This window comes from Jatropha curcas, chromosome 5, assembly GCF_041381405.1.
Source record: "Jatropha curcas cultivar XTBG-Jc1 chromosome 5, XTBG_Jcur_1.0, whole genome shotgun sequence".
NCBI lineage: Eukaryota > Viridiplantae > Streptophyta > Magnoliopsida > Malpighiales > Euphorbiaceae > Jatropha > Jatropha curcas.
In genome coordinates, this window is record NC_143155.1 from 18,662,550 (window position 1) to 18,675,157 (window position 12,608).

Sequence of the window (12,608 nt, forward strand, 5' to 3'; positions counted from 1 at the left end):
TTTTTTTTTTTTTTGTCATTGGGCGTTATATTTATGCTGCTTTAATTTAAATAATTTACTTATTATTTTTAATTAAAAATAAAAAGTAAAATTATAAGTTTTTTTTAAAACTCTCAAGTAATGCACTGAAATATTAATTAGCACAATTAATCATTGTAAGAGATCATTATAATTAAACTGATATAGTTAATTATTTTTTTCTCTCTAAAATTCTCCTATATTCAAATTATATATGAGGTATAAAAATATTTAATTTTAATGAAATAAAATTTTAGTGAATTGAAATTAATATTTTAATTCTATTTGTTAATATAACTATATTATTTAATTCATTTTTATTAATTAGGACTCTATTATAACTTCATTAGTTTTTTTTATAGATAAAAACTATTTAATAAAAATTAGTATTTATTACATATAAAAAAATATTAATTATAATTAAATCATCCATTAAATTTATTAGTTTATAACTTCATTATTTCATAAAAATTACTCCCTACGTTCCAAAAAGATAATCCATATTTTCTTTTTGGTTTGTCCCAAAATATTGTCCACTTTTCTTTTTTATATTATAGTTAATTCTTAAATTATTTATTATATTTTTATTAAATTTTATCTTATTTCTAATAACTCTCGTTAACGCACGCTCTAGTGATTACTGGTTACAGAACAAATGTTGATGGAATGAACTATTGGATAATAATAAATTCTCGCTTAAACGCATTTAGTATTCAAAAGTATGTGCTTAGTTGGAAAAGTGATTAGGAGTTTCAGCAATGATAAAAAAAGAACACACTGTTTGAATGCATTTGGTATTGGAAAGTATATGCTTGGTTGAAAATGTTAGTACAAGTTCCAGCAATGATAAAAAGAAGTCACTGTTTAAGAATTCATTCGATTTTATTGATAGGAATTCCAAATATTATTCCCGAACCCTAAACTTTAAAGTCTAAATTCCAATGAGTGAAAGCGGAGACTCATCAAACTAATACCATTAATTATCCTAAAAAGTGTAAATATCTAATGATAATACTAATACTCCCTCCATTCTATTTAAATAGAGAAACTTTCTTGTTTAGGTGTTCTATTTAGTTTTTGAGTAAAGCTTTTTTAAGTGTGGAAGAATCACAAGGTAGTGGTAAATAAAAAATTGGATAATTATTTAATGCACTTATAATATCGAAGAACATTTGTGTATAATTTCAATCCCTCTCGATTAGTAAACGTGCACTATCTTGGAATATTGATCAGTAAACGTGCATTATTTTGTAGTATGATTATCGATATAATTGGGATAACAATTTCAAATGGTTGCAAAAATTTATATTCATTCACACTTTTTAGGAATCGTTGTGACATCCTACTCCGAGTCGAGTCTTAGCATAGTGTTGAGTAGTCGAGTTGAGTCGAGTTGAACCAAACCCGGTTGGGGTAGAATGAGATTATAAGTGGACTTATTTGAGTGAGAGAAAAAGATCAAACACATGGGTGAGGAGTGATTTGCATTAAAAGATTGAGCTTGGGTATTAAGTTGTAGCCTGTTTACAATTGAGGTACCATTTAGAACTTTTACACACAAATCCCTTGATTTTTGATGGCCTACCCGTGCATACCCATTTCACTTTCCCATTTTCATGTTTATCTTCATCTTCTTCATTTTTCTTCCTTTCCTCTTCCACCTTACTTTCAATTTTAATGGTAGTCAAGCCTTAACTTCAATTTTTCTTCTATCCAAGTAAGTAAACCTTCTTGAAGTTCATAATTGAATCATTTGGTGCTATTATTTTAGAATTCATAAGAATTCTTATTTATAGGTGAAGGGAGTTCTAAGAGTGTAGAAAAAAGAAGCTAAAGAGGAGCTCAAGCTTTTGGAGTAAAGGTTTGATATCTCTTGTTATTTTTCATTTTCTTTGCATGAGAATTGTGTGGTGTGTTGCTATTGAGACAAATCTTGCTTCATGTTGAGTGGGAGGACTAGTAATGGTGAGAAAACAGGGGAAAACAGGGGAGGTATTGAATAAATGAAGTGAATATTGAGTTTATGTTGAAACAGGTTTTGCTGGAAATTTTACCAGTAACTTCATCTTGATTTTGACCCCATTTAGTGATGGAATTAGGAAATGTCATAGAAGAGTTATTTGTTCCTCTATGTGTTAGCTTTACATGGGTTTTTGAATCATCCAAATTGGAGTTGTATATTGAGAGATATGACCAAAAGAGTACAGACAGTGCAGGCTGGAAGCGCGCGCGCGAATGCTCGCGTTGCCTTCTCGCGCTCGCGATTTTCACATGCGCGCTCGCGACTTTCACCTGAAACTCTCTGACTCTTATTTAGCACATCTCGCGCTCGCGACTTTCAAGTATGCGCTCGCGACTTGTGCTCGCAAACTCTCTGACTTTCATTTGGCACATCTCGCGCTCGCGACTTTAAAGTGCGCGCTCGCGTACTCGGCCCTTGGCCTGTAAACGCTCGCGACCTTCATCGCGCGCTCGCGAATTTAGCCTGAGAACTTACTGTCTCTCATTTGGCACTTCTCGCGCTCGCGACTTTCAAGTACGCGGTCGCGACTTGTGCCCGATAACTCATTGTCTCTCATCTAGTGCATTACGCGCTCGCGACCTTGCAAGGCGCGCTCGCGACTTATGTTTTCATGCATTTTTGGACTTTTTTTTCAATGCAATTGTATTCTTTTGCTTCACTTATATGCCTCCAATCATTTTAACATCAAATACAACATTAGAACATGTATCAAAACAACATTCAAGCATGCAAATGATGTGAAATCAAATATACATTATGAATTATGAAGTTATGAACTATTAATGTGATGTTGTGTTATATTATTGACATACCAACATTACGCTCCATTGAGGTTAGGTAGAAACTATGTAGATAAGGCTATGTCGCGACATAGGATAGCAGATCTGCACCTCATACAGTTTGGTACTCCGGCTACAGGCCGTTGAGTGGATATGATTATATATGGGCCATAGCAGCCAAGCATACAGTATTCATCCAGTTTCATACAGTTTTTCTTATCACTTCGGTTTCACTATAACCTTATGGAGCCATACAGATATCTTGACATAACATTTCATGAATTATACAGTATTATAAATAGTACAAGAGATAATCAAGGTATCATGAAAGTACCATGATGTGTGTGCTTATGTGTGCCATATATGTTTACATGGTTCTTTCTATACATGTATGTGTTTAATTGTTTCTTTATCTGTTGAGATATCCACTGAGCTTTATTGCTCAGCGAGTTACCTGTTTAACTCGCAGGTTTTGAGTTTGGACCGTAGAGAGTCGGCTTACAACTGCTGCAGTTCATCTGTAGAAGACTCAGTCTTCAGGGTAGCTACTCGTACGGATGTGTATTTTTGTTTATCCTTTTCATGGCATGTACAGGGCACACAGTTGGGCCCATTTCATTTTAACACTAGTATCATGTTTTGTAAATATTAATTACATTATTTTTGTAAACAGTATCAGCATGCTAGTATATTCAACATACATTATGATTTAAGCATGACAGGCCATACAGTCAACCAGTTTGTAACGTCTCGACTCGGTTTATTCGGGTTTACGGGTGGACCGGGAAGGGGTGTTACAAATTTTGGTATCAGAGCCCTAGGTTTAGTTTCCTCGGGCTTGCATGCATAAGTCAGTATAGTGTACATGCTATGTCTACCCTGATGAACTAAGCAGTTGTTGTTCTTTTAGGAGGATGTCACAAGAAGGTGAGAACGAGTCACACGCCTCCAGAGCAGTGGAGGGTGAGGCTCCAGTAGCACCAGGTCAAGAGGTGTTGTTAAAGCAACTTGCAGATACTTTTCGACAGATTGCAGGGGTGATGCCTCAAGCACCAATAGTAGTAGAAAGGGAAAGAAAGCCCCCACTAGAGAAGCTTCGGAAATATGGGGCGAAAGAATTCAGTGCTAACAAGGATGATAGTCCAGAAAGAGCTGAGTATTGGTTAGATGGGACATCGAGAGTTCTGGAACAATTACAATGTACACCAGAGGACAAGTTGGTTTGTGCCACATCATTGCTCATAGATGAGGCATATACCTGGTGGACTACTGTTCAGCAGCGGGTATCAGCAGAACAGCGTACATGGCAATTCTTCTTGGATGAATTCAAGAAAAAGTTCATCACAGAGGCTTACTTAGATGCAAGAAGGAAAGAATTATTATACCTGAGACAGAACAAAATGTCAGTTGCCGAATATGAGCGAGAGTTTACCAGACTCAACAGGTATGGTAAGGGGATAGTGGCTACAAAAGCCGAGAGGTGTAAAAAGTTTCAAGAAGGCTTGAATGATGAGATTCAGATGGGAGTGGTAGCTTCCAGATTCAGAGAGTTTTCAGCTTTGGTAGAGGCAGCTCAGGAGATAGAGCGAATTCAGGCCAGTCAGCGTACCAGACGCCAGTGGTCTCAACAGAGGAGAGACCAAACTCAGAGTGCACCCAGTACCTATCAGTCAGAAAGCAAGAGATTCAGAGGTGCTAGTAGTTCAGCTAGTGCTAGACCTTCCTTTAGCCAAGGCGCAGCTAGGGGTGCTAACGTGCCAGCGGTATCAGTTGTGGCTAGTTCTGCTGGTGGTAGTCGAGGTTCAGGCAGAGGAATTGGTAGAGGCACCAGTAGAGGTGCAGAGTCAGCCGGTTATACTTTTCCACCTTGTGAGCATTGTGGCAGACGGCATGGTGGAGATTGTTGGTTGGTGACTGGTAAATGTTGGATATGCGGAGCATCAGACCATCAGAAGAAGGATTGTCCGAAGAGGGCAAAAGTTCCTATACAGTTCATAGCAGGCAGAGGTAGAGGTGAGAGCTCCGGAGGGCAGAGACAGCAGTCAGAGACTGTGGACAGACCTGATACAAGAGGTCCAGCCAGGGTTTATGCTATGCGAACCAGAGAAGATGAGGAAGCTCCAGATGTAATAGTTGGTGAGTTTTCCTTATGTGATCATACAGTTTATGCTTTAATTGATCCTGGCTCATCTCATTCATACATTAGTGTACCTAAACCTTGGGTTAAAGGGATAGAAGTTGCATATGTGAGTCAGGGTATGGTAGTTACTAATCCATTAGGAGATGTAGTAAAAACTCATACAGTGGTCGAAGGATGTCCAATTGTTATTCATGGCAAAGAGTTTCCAGGAGATCTTATGGAGTTGCCATTTAGAGAATTTGATGTTATTCTGGGTATGGATTGGCTATCCAGACATCAGGCTATAGTTGATTGTGCAAAGAAAAGGGTGACATTATATACAACAGCAGGGGAAGAGATTACAGTAGTCGGGAAGCGGCGAGAGTTTCTGGGTAATGTGATATCAGCCATGACAGCAAAGAGATTAATTCAGAAGGGTTGTGAAGCATACTTGGTATGTGCATTACAAGCAGAGAAAGAACAGTCAGAAGTGCAAGATATACCAACAGTGTGTGATTATCCAGATGTATTTCCAGAACAGTTACCAGGGTTACCACCAAGGAGGGAAGTGGAGTTTACTATAGATGTCTATCCTGGAGCAGCACCAGTATCAATTGCACCTTACAGAATGGCACCAGCAGAGTTAAAAGAGTTAAAGATTCAGCTATAGGAGTTATTGGATAAAGGCTTTATCAGACCCAGTGTATCACCTTGGGGAGCACCGGTATTATTTGTAAAGAAGAAAGATGGATCATTCAGACTGTGCATTGACTGCAGACAGCTGAACAAACTGACAATCAAGAATAAGTATCCATTGCCTCGAATCGATGATTCGTTTGATCAGTTAAAAGGTGCAGGTATGTTTTCTAAGATCGACCTTAGGTCGGGATACCATCAGTTGCGGATAAAGGAAGAAGATATCGCTAAGACTGCATTCAGGACCCGATATGGTCACTATGAATTTTTAGTCATGCCATTCGGTCTCACAAATGCACCAGCGGTTTTCATGGATCTCATGAACCGTGTGTTTCATTCATATCTGGATTAGTTTGTGGTGGTGTTTATAGATGACATTTTGGTCTACTCCAAAGATAAGGTCGAACATGATAAACATTTGCAGATTGTACTTCAGACACTGAGGGCTAAACAGCTGTATGCCAAGCTCAGTAAGTGTGAGTTTTGGCTGGAAGAAGTTTCTTTCTTAGGACATGTGGTGTCATCGGAGGGTATCAGAGTGGATCCTCATAAGATTGAAGCTATTGTTGATTGGAGACCACCCAGAAATGTCACAGAAGTTCGAAGTTTTCTGGGTTTAGCCGGCTATTACAGAAGGTTCGTAAAAGGATTCTCCATCATTGCATCACCTTTAACAAGATTATTGAAGAAAGCAGTTGTATTCCAATGGGATGATAGATGTCAGCAGAGTTTTGACACTTTGAAGAAAAAGTTGACTGAAGCACCAGTGTTGACTCAGCCAGTGTCAGGTAAAGACTTTGAGATTTACAGTGATGCCTCTCATATTGGGTTAGGATGTGTACTCATGCAAGACAGAAAAGTGGTAGCTTATGTCTCCAGACAGTTGAAGCCACATGAATTGAATTATCCAACCCATGATCTAGAGTTGGCAGCCATTGTTCTAGGATTCAAAGTATGGCGGCATTATCTGTACGGTGAAAAGTGTTACGTTTACACAGATCATCAGAGTTTAAAGTATTTACCGACACAGAAGGACTTGAATTCAAGACAACGGAAGTGGATACAGATTTTGGCTAATTATGATTATGTTATTAATTACCATCTGGGCAAAGCTAATGTGGTAGCTGATGCCCTTAGCCGGAAATCATTATTTGCTTTGAAAGCAATGAGAATTAGTATGGAGTTGCAACAGCAGGGAGTTATTCTAGCACAGATGCAAGTACAGCCATCTTGGGTTCAGGAAGTTGCAGAGGCACAGAAGAAAGATGCACAAACAGCACTATGGGTAAAACAAGTACAGGAAGATCATGGTGGGAAATTCAGATTGGATAACAGTAGAGTCTTATTCTATGAAGACAGAGTTATTGTACCACAGATAGGGGAGCTTAGACAAAAGATTCTGCATGAAGCTCATAACAGTCCATATACAATGCATCCAGGTAGTACCAAGATGTATCAAGATTTGAAGAAAGGCTATTGGTGGCCGGGCATGAAGAAAGATATCGGACATGTTGTAACAAGATGTTTAACATGTCAACAAGTAAAAGCAGAACATCAACTGCCAGCTGGGTTACTTCATCCAATAACAGTGCCAACATGGAAGTGGGATCAGATCACGATGGATTTTGTTACTGGATTACCTCAGACGCAGCGGAAGCATGATGCAGTATGGGTGATCGTGGACAGATTAACTAAGCCCGCACACTTTTTACCAGTTCGGATGGACTATTCTCTGGACAAGTTAGCGGACATTTATGTGAGCAAAATAGTTCGACTACATGGAGTTCCATCATCCATTATATCTGATCGTGATCCAAGGTTTACATCGAAGTTTTGGGGTAAACTGCAGGAAGCATTAGGGACGAGATTGCATTTCAGTACTGCATTTCATCCTCAAACAGATGGCCAATCAGAGAGAGTCATTCAAATTCTAGAAGACATGATGAGATCATGTGTTATAGAATTTGAAGGCAGTTGGGACAGATATGTACCTCTCATGGAGTTTGCCTACAACAACAGCTACCAATCAAGCATCAAGATGGCACCATATGAAGCATTTTATGGTAGACCATGCAGGACCCCTGTGTGTTGGACAGAACTGAGTGAAAAGAAGATTTTGGGTCCAGATTTGGTTAGAGAAACAGAAGAGAAAGTGGAAATCATCAGAAAACGGCTGAAAGAAGCAAGTGATCGACAGAAGTCTTATGCTGATTTAAAGAGAAAGGATATTGAGTACTCGGTGGGTGATAAGGTATTTCTGAAAGTTTCACCATGGAAAAAGATCCTAAGGTTTGGACGAAAGGGTAAGCTTAGCCCTAGGTTCATAGGTCCATACGAGATTGTTGAACGCGTAGGACCATTAGCCTATCGCCTAGCGTTACCTTCAACCTTAGATTGAATTCATAATGTCTTTCACGTATCAATGTTAAGGAGATACAGATTAGACCCATCACACGTGTTATCAGCAGAAGAGATTGAAATTCAGCCGGATCTCACTTATGAAGAAGAACCAATTCAGATCTTAGCCAGAGAAACTAAGGAATTGCGGAACAAGAAGATAGCATTGGTAAAAGTTCTTTGGAGGAATCATAAGACAGAAGAAGTATCTTGGGAATTTGAAGACACCATGCGACAACAGTATCCGCAGTTGTTTACAACAGGTAAACTTCGGGACGAAGTTTTTAATTAGGAGGGGAGAATTGTGACATCCTACTCCGAGTCGAGTCTTAGCATAGTGTTGAGTAGTCGAGTTGAGTCGAGTTGAACCAAACCCGGTTGGGGTAGAATGAGATTATAAGTGGACTTATTTGAGTGAGAGAAAAAGATCAAGCACATGGGTGAGGAGTGATTTGCATTAAAAGATTGAGCTTGGGTATTAAGTTGTAGCCTGTTTACAATTGAGGTACCATTTAGAACTTTTACACACAAATCCCTTGATTTTTGATGGCCTACCCGTGCATACCCATTTCACTTTCCCATTTTCATGTTTATCTTCATCTTCTTCATTTTTCTTCCTTTCCTCTTCCACCTTACTTTCAATTTTAATGGTAGTCAAGCCTTAACTTCAATTTTTCTTCTATCCAAGTAAGTAAACCTTCTTGAAGTTCATAATTGAATCATTTGGTGCTATTATTTTAGAATTCATAAGAATTCTTATTTATAGGTGAAGGGAGTTCTAAGAGTGTAGAAAAAAGAAGCTAAAGAGGAGCTCAAGCTTTTGGAGTAAAGGTTTGATATCTCTTGTTATTTTTCATTTTCTTTGCATGAGAATTGTGTGGTGTGTTGCTATTGAGACAAATCTTGCTTCATGTTGAGTGGGAGGACTGGTAATGGTGAGAAAACAGGGGAAAACAGGGGAGGTATTGAATAAATGAAGTGAATATTGAGTTTATGTTGAAACAGGTTTTGCTGGAAATTTTACCAGTAACTTCATCTTGATTTTGACCCCATTTAGTGATGGAATTAGGAAGTGTCATACAAGAGTTATTTGTTCCTCTATGTGTTAGCTTTACATGGGTTTTTGAATCATCCAAATTGGAGTTGTATATTGAGAGATATGACCAAAAGAGTACAGACAGTGCAGGCTGGAAGCGCGCGCGCGAATGCTCGCGTTGCCTTCTCGCGCTCGCGATTTTCACATGCGCGCTCGCGACTTTTACCTGAAACTCTCTAACTCTTATTTAGCACATCTCGCGCTCGCGACTTTCAAGTACGCGCTCGCGACTTGTGCTCGCAAACTCTCTGACTTTCATTTGGCACATCTCGCGCTCGCGTACTCGGCCCTTGGCCTGTAAACGCTCGCGACCTTCATCGCGAGCTCGCGAATTTAGCCTGAGAACTTACTGTCTCTCATTTGGCACTTCTCGCGCTCGCGACTTTCAAGTACGCGGTCGCGACTTGTGCCTGATAACTCACTGTCTCTCATCTAGTGCATTACGCGCTCGCGACCTTGCAAGGCGCGCTCGCGACTTATGTTTTCATGCATTTTTGGACTTCTTTTTCAATGCAATTGTATTCCTTTGCTTCACTTATATGCCTCCAATCATTTTAACATCAAATACAACATTAGAACATGTATCAAAACAACATTCAAGCATGCAAATGATGTGAAATCAAATATACATTATGAATTATGAAGTTATGAACTATTAATGTGATGTTGTGTTATATTATTGACATACCAACATTACGCTCCATTGAGGTTAGGTAGAAACTATGTAGATAAGGCTATGTCGCGACATAGGATAGCAGATCTGCACCTCATACAGTTTGGTACTCCGGCTACAGGCCGTTGAGTGGATATGATTATATATGGGCCATAGCAGCCAAGCATACAGTATTCATCCAGTTTCATACAGTTTTCTTATCACTTCGGTTTCACTATAACCTTATGGAGCCATACAGATATCTTGACATAACATTTCATGAATTATACAGTATTATAAACAGTACAAGAGATAATCAAGGTATCATGAAAGTACCATGATGTGTGTGTTTATGTGTGCCATATATATTTACATGGTTCTTTCTATACATGTATGTGTTTAATTGTTTCTTTATCTGTTGAGATATCCACTGAGCTTTATTGCTCAGCGAGTTACCTGTTTAACTCGCAGGTTTTGAGTTTGGACCGTAGAGAGTCGGCTTACAACTGCTGCAGTTCATCTGTAGAAGACTCAGTCTTCAGGGTAGCTACTCGTACGGATGTGTATTTTTGTTTATCCTTTTCATGGCATGTACAGGGCACACAGTTGGGCCCATTTCATTTTAACACTAGTATCATGTTTTGTAAATATTAATTACATTATTTTTGTTAACAGTATCAGCATGCTAGTATATTCAACATACATTATGATTTAAGCATGACAGGCCATACAGTCAACCAGTTTGTAACGTCTCGACTCGGTTTATTCGGGTTTACGGGTGGACCGGGAAGGGGTGTTACAATCGTCGTAAACATTACAAGAATATTTGATACACTTGTGCACTAGGGTTAACGTTTTTAATTTTTAAAGTCAAATTGCTGCGTAAATGAGCACGATCCACTCAACATGCATACAACTAGTTGAAACGATAAAAATAAACAATAGAGAAACTAACTTCATAGAAATAGAAAAATTGTCTGCAACTTGTTTAATACTGCATGCATTTGGCACTCCCTTTTCAATGTTAGCAAACAATATTTTACGAAGAATATTTTTAACTTTTTAAGTAGTATTTTTCTTTAGTTTCCCTTTCTTGTTGTTTTTGGAAAATTGTTGGAGGGTTATATAATTGGATTGTTTATAGAAGTCAATTATTCTGCAGTGGGCAAAAAGTTTATATCTAAGAACACATTGGTATATATAGGCACATCTTCTTCGTTTGCAGGGACAATGTTGAGCTCTTCTTAATTTATATGAGGTTGTTTTATGGAACTCTTTTTGTTTTAAAAATTTAGTGCATTTCTCTTCTCCTTATCCCTTATGCATGAGTGGGCTTGCATAGAAATTTAGACAGGAGTTATTGGTATTTTATGGGTAAATTAGGAAAGAAAAGGGGAAAATTACAGTTAAATCACCTCCTTAATCTTTGTGAAAATTCAGTTTTCTCTATCTAAATAGAAAGGGGGAGGAATTAGAATCTAATAATTTACATTGTATATAATATATTAAATCGATTTTATTAACTTATTGATAGGAAATACATTATTTTATAATTAATATATGATGTATTAGTTTTACAAGATTAACATTTGACACCACATTACATGACAAATTAAGAAAGGTGTTAAAATTTTAAAATCAATAGTAAAGTTTAGCAATTTACATGTTCTGAACGTTTAAACATTTTAAAATTTAAAATTTTTTTTTCCTCTTGAAACTCTCACTTTAATATTAGAGGGAAAAAAATTAAAATATATATAATTGGTTGAAGGAAAGGTTGAAAAGTAAATGCCATGTGCACTGAAAATGAAAATGAAAAATGAAAAATTTAATAATAATGATCAAGATAAAATGAATATTGAAAGGGAATGATCCAAGCTCATTATAAGCCAACTATTTTGGTAATTTTAACTGTGGTATAGCCTTTACTATTATCATTGTATATATTACAATTTAATGAAGAACTTTTCATTACAAACTAATTATGATATAGCCTTTTAATTAAACTAGTCAATACCTATGTTTCGTGCAACTATGGTAGAGAGATAACAAACTCTGTCTTTCGTGTGTGTGTGTGTGTACATATACATATACTTTAATGAGAGTTGAAACCCACTTGCACAAAATATAGAATCATTAGCTTCTTTGAGTTCTTTTTGTTATTTTCTCATTATTCAATGTGAGATTCCTCTCCTAACAATTATAATAGTAGCAAGTTCTTCAGTTTTCAGTTATACAGCCTTCATGTCCCACCCAAGATGAAAGAATTTAGTTAGAGAGTTTGTCATGAAGTTATCGAAATCGTCTTTTCATACACTAGGTGACTTTTCCTTTTGCTAATAGATGTTGGGTGTTAGTTATTGGCGCTCGATGACATGCTTTGTCTATACTTTAGTGGTTTGAATGAATATTGCAAGCATGTAATTTAGAATACTTTGCAATTGTGATTTCAGTAGCATGGACTATTTGAAAAAATCACAATAATTTGGAATCAAGCGAGACAAATTGCTTCTAATGTGGTTCATTCAAATGCTCAAACTCTATCTCAACGAAGGATAACCCAAACGACAAAAGCTACAAACGTCAATTTTGAAAATCGAGCTTTTGTTTTGAAATGCCATGTAACACGTTTAATTATACGAACATGGTACATGCAATATTTTTAACTAAATAGGTTCCATATGGTTCATAAAACTCAACAAAAACTCAACACCACTGACTTTGTCACACCTTACTCCACAATATGCTTATTAAGAACTTACTGTATATAAGAACTCAATAAATGTACTACATGGGAATTAAATAAAATAATTTCAATTCATATTTTT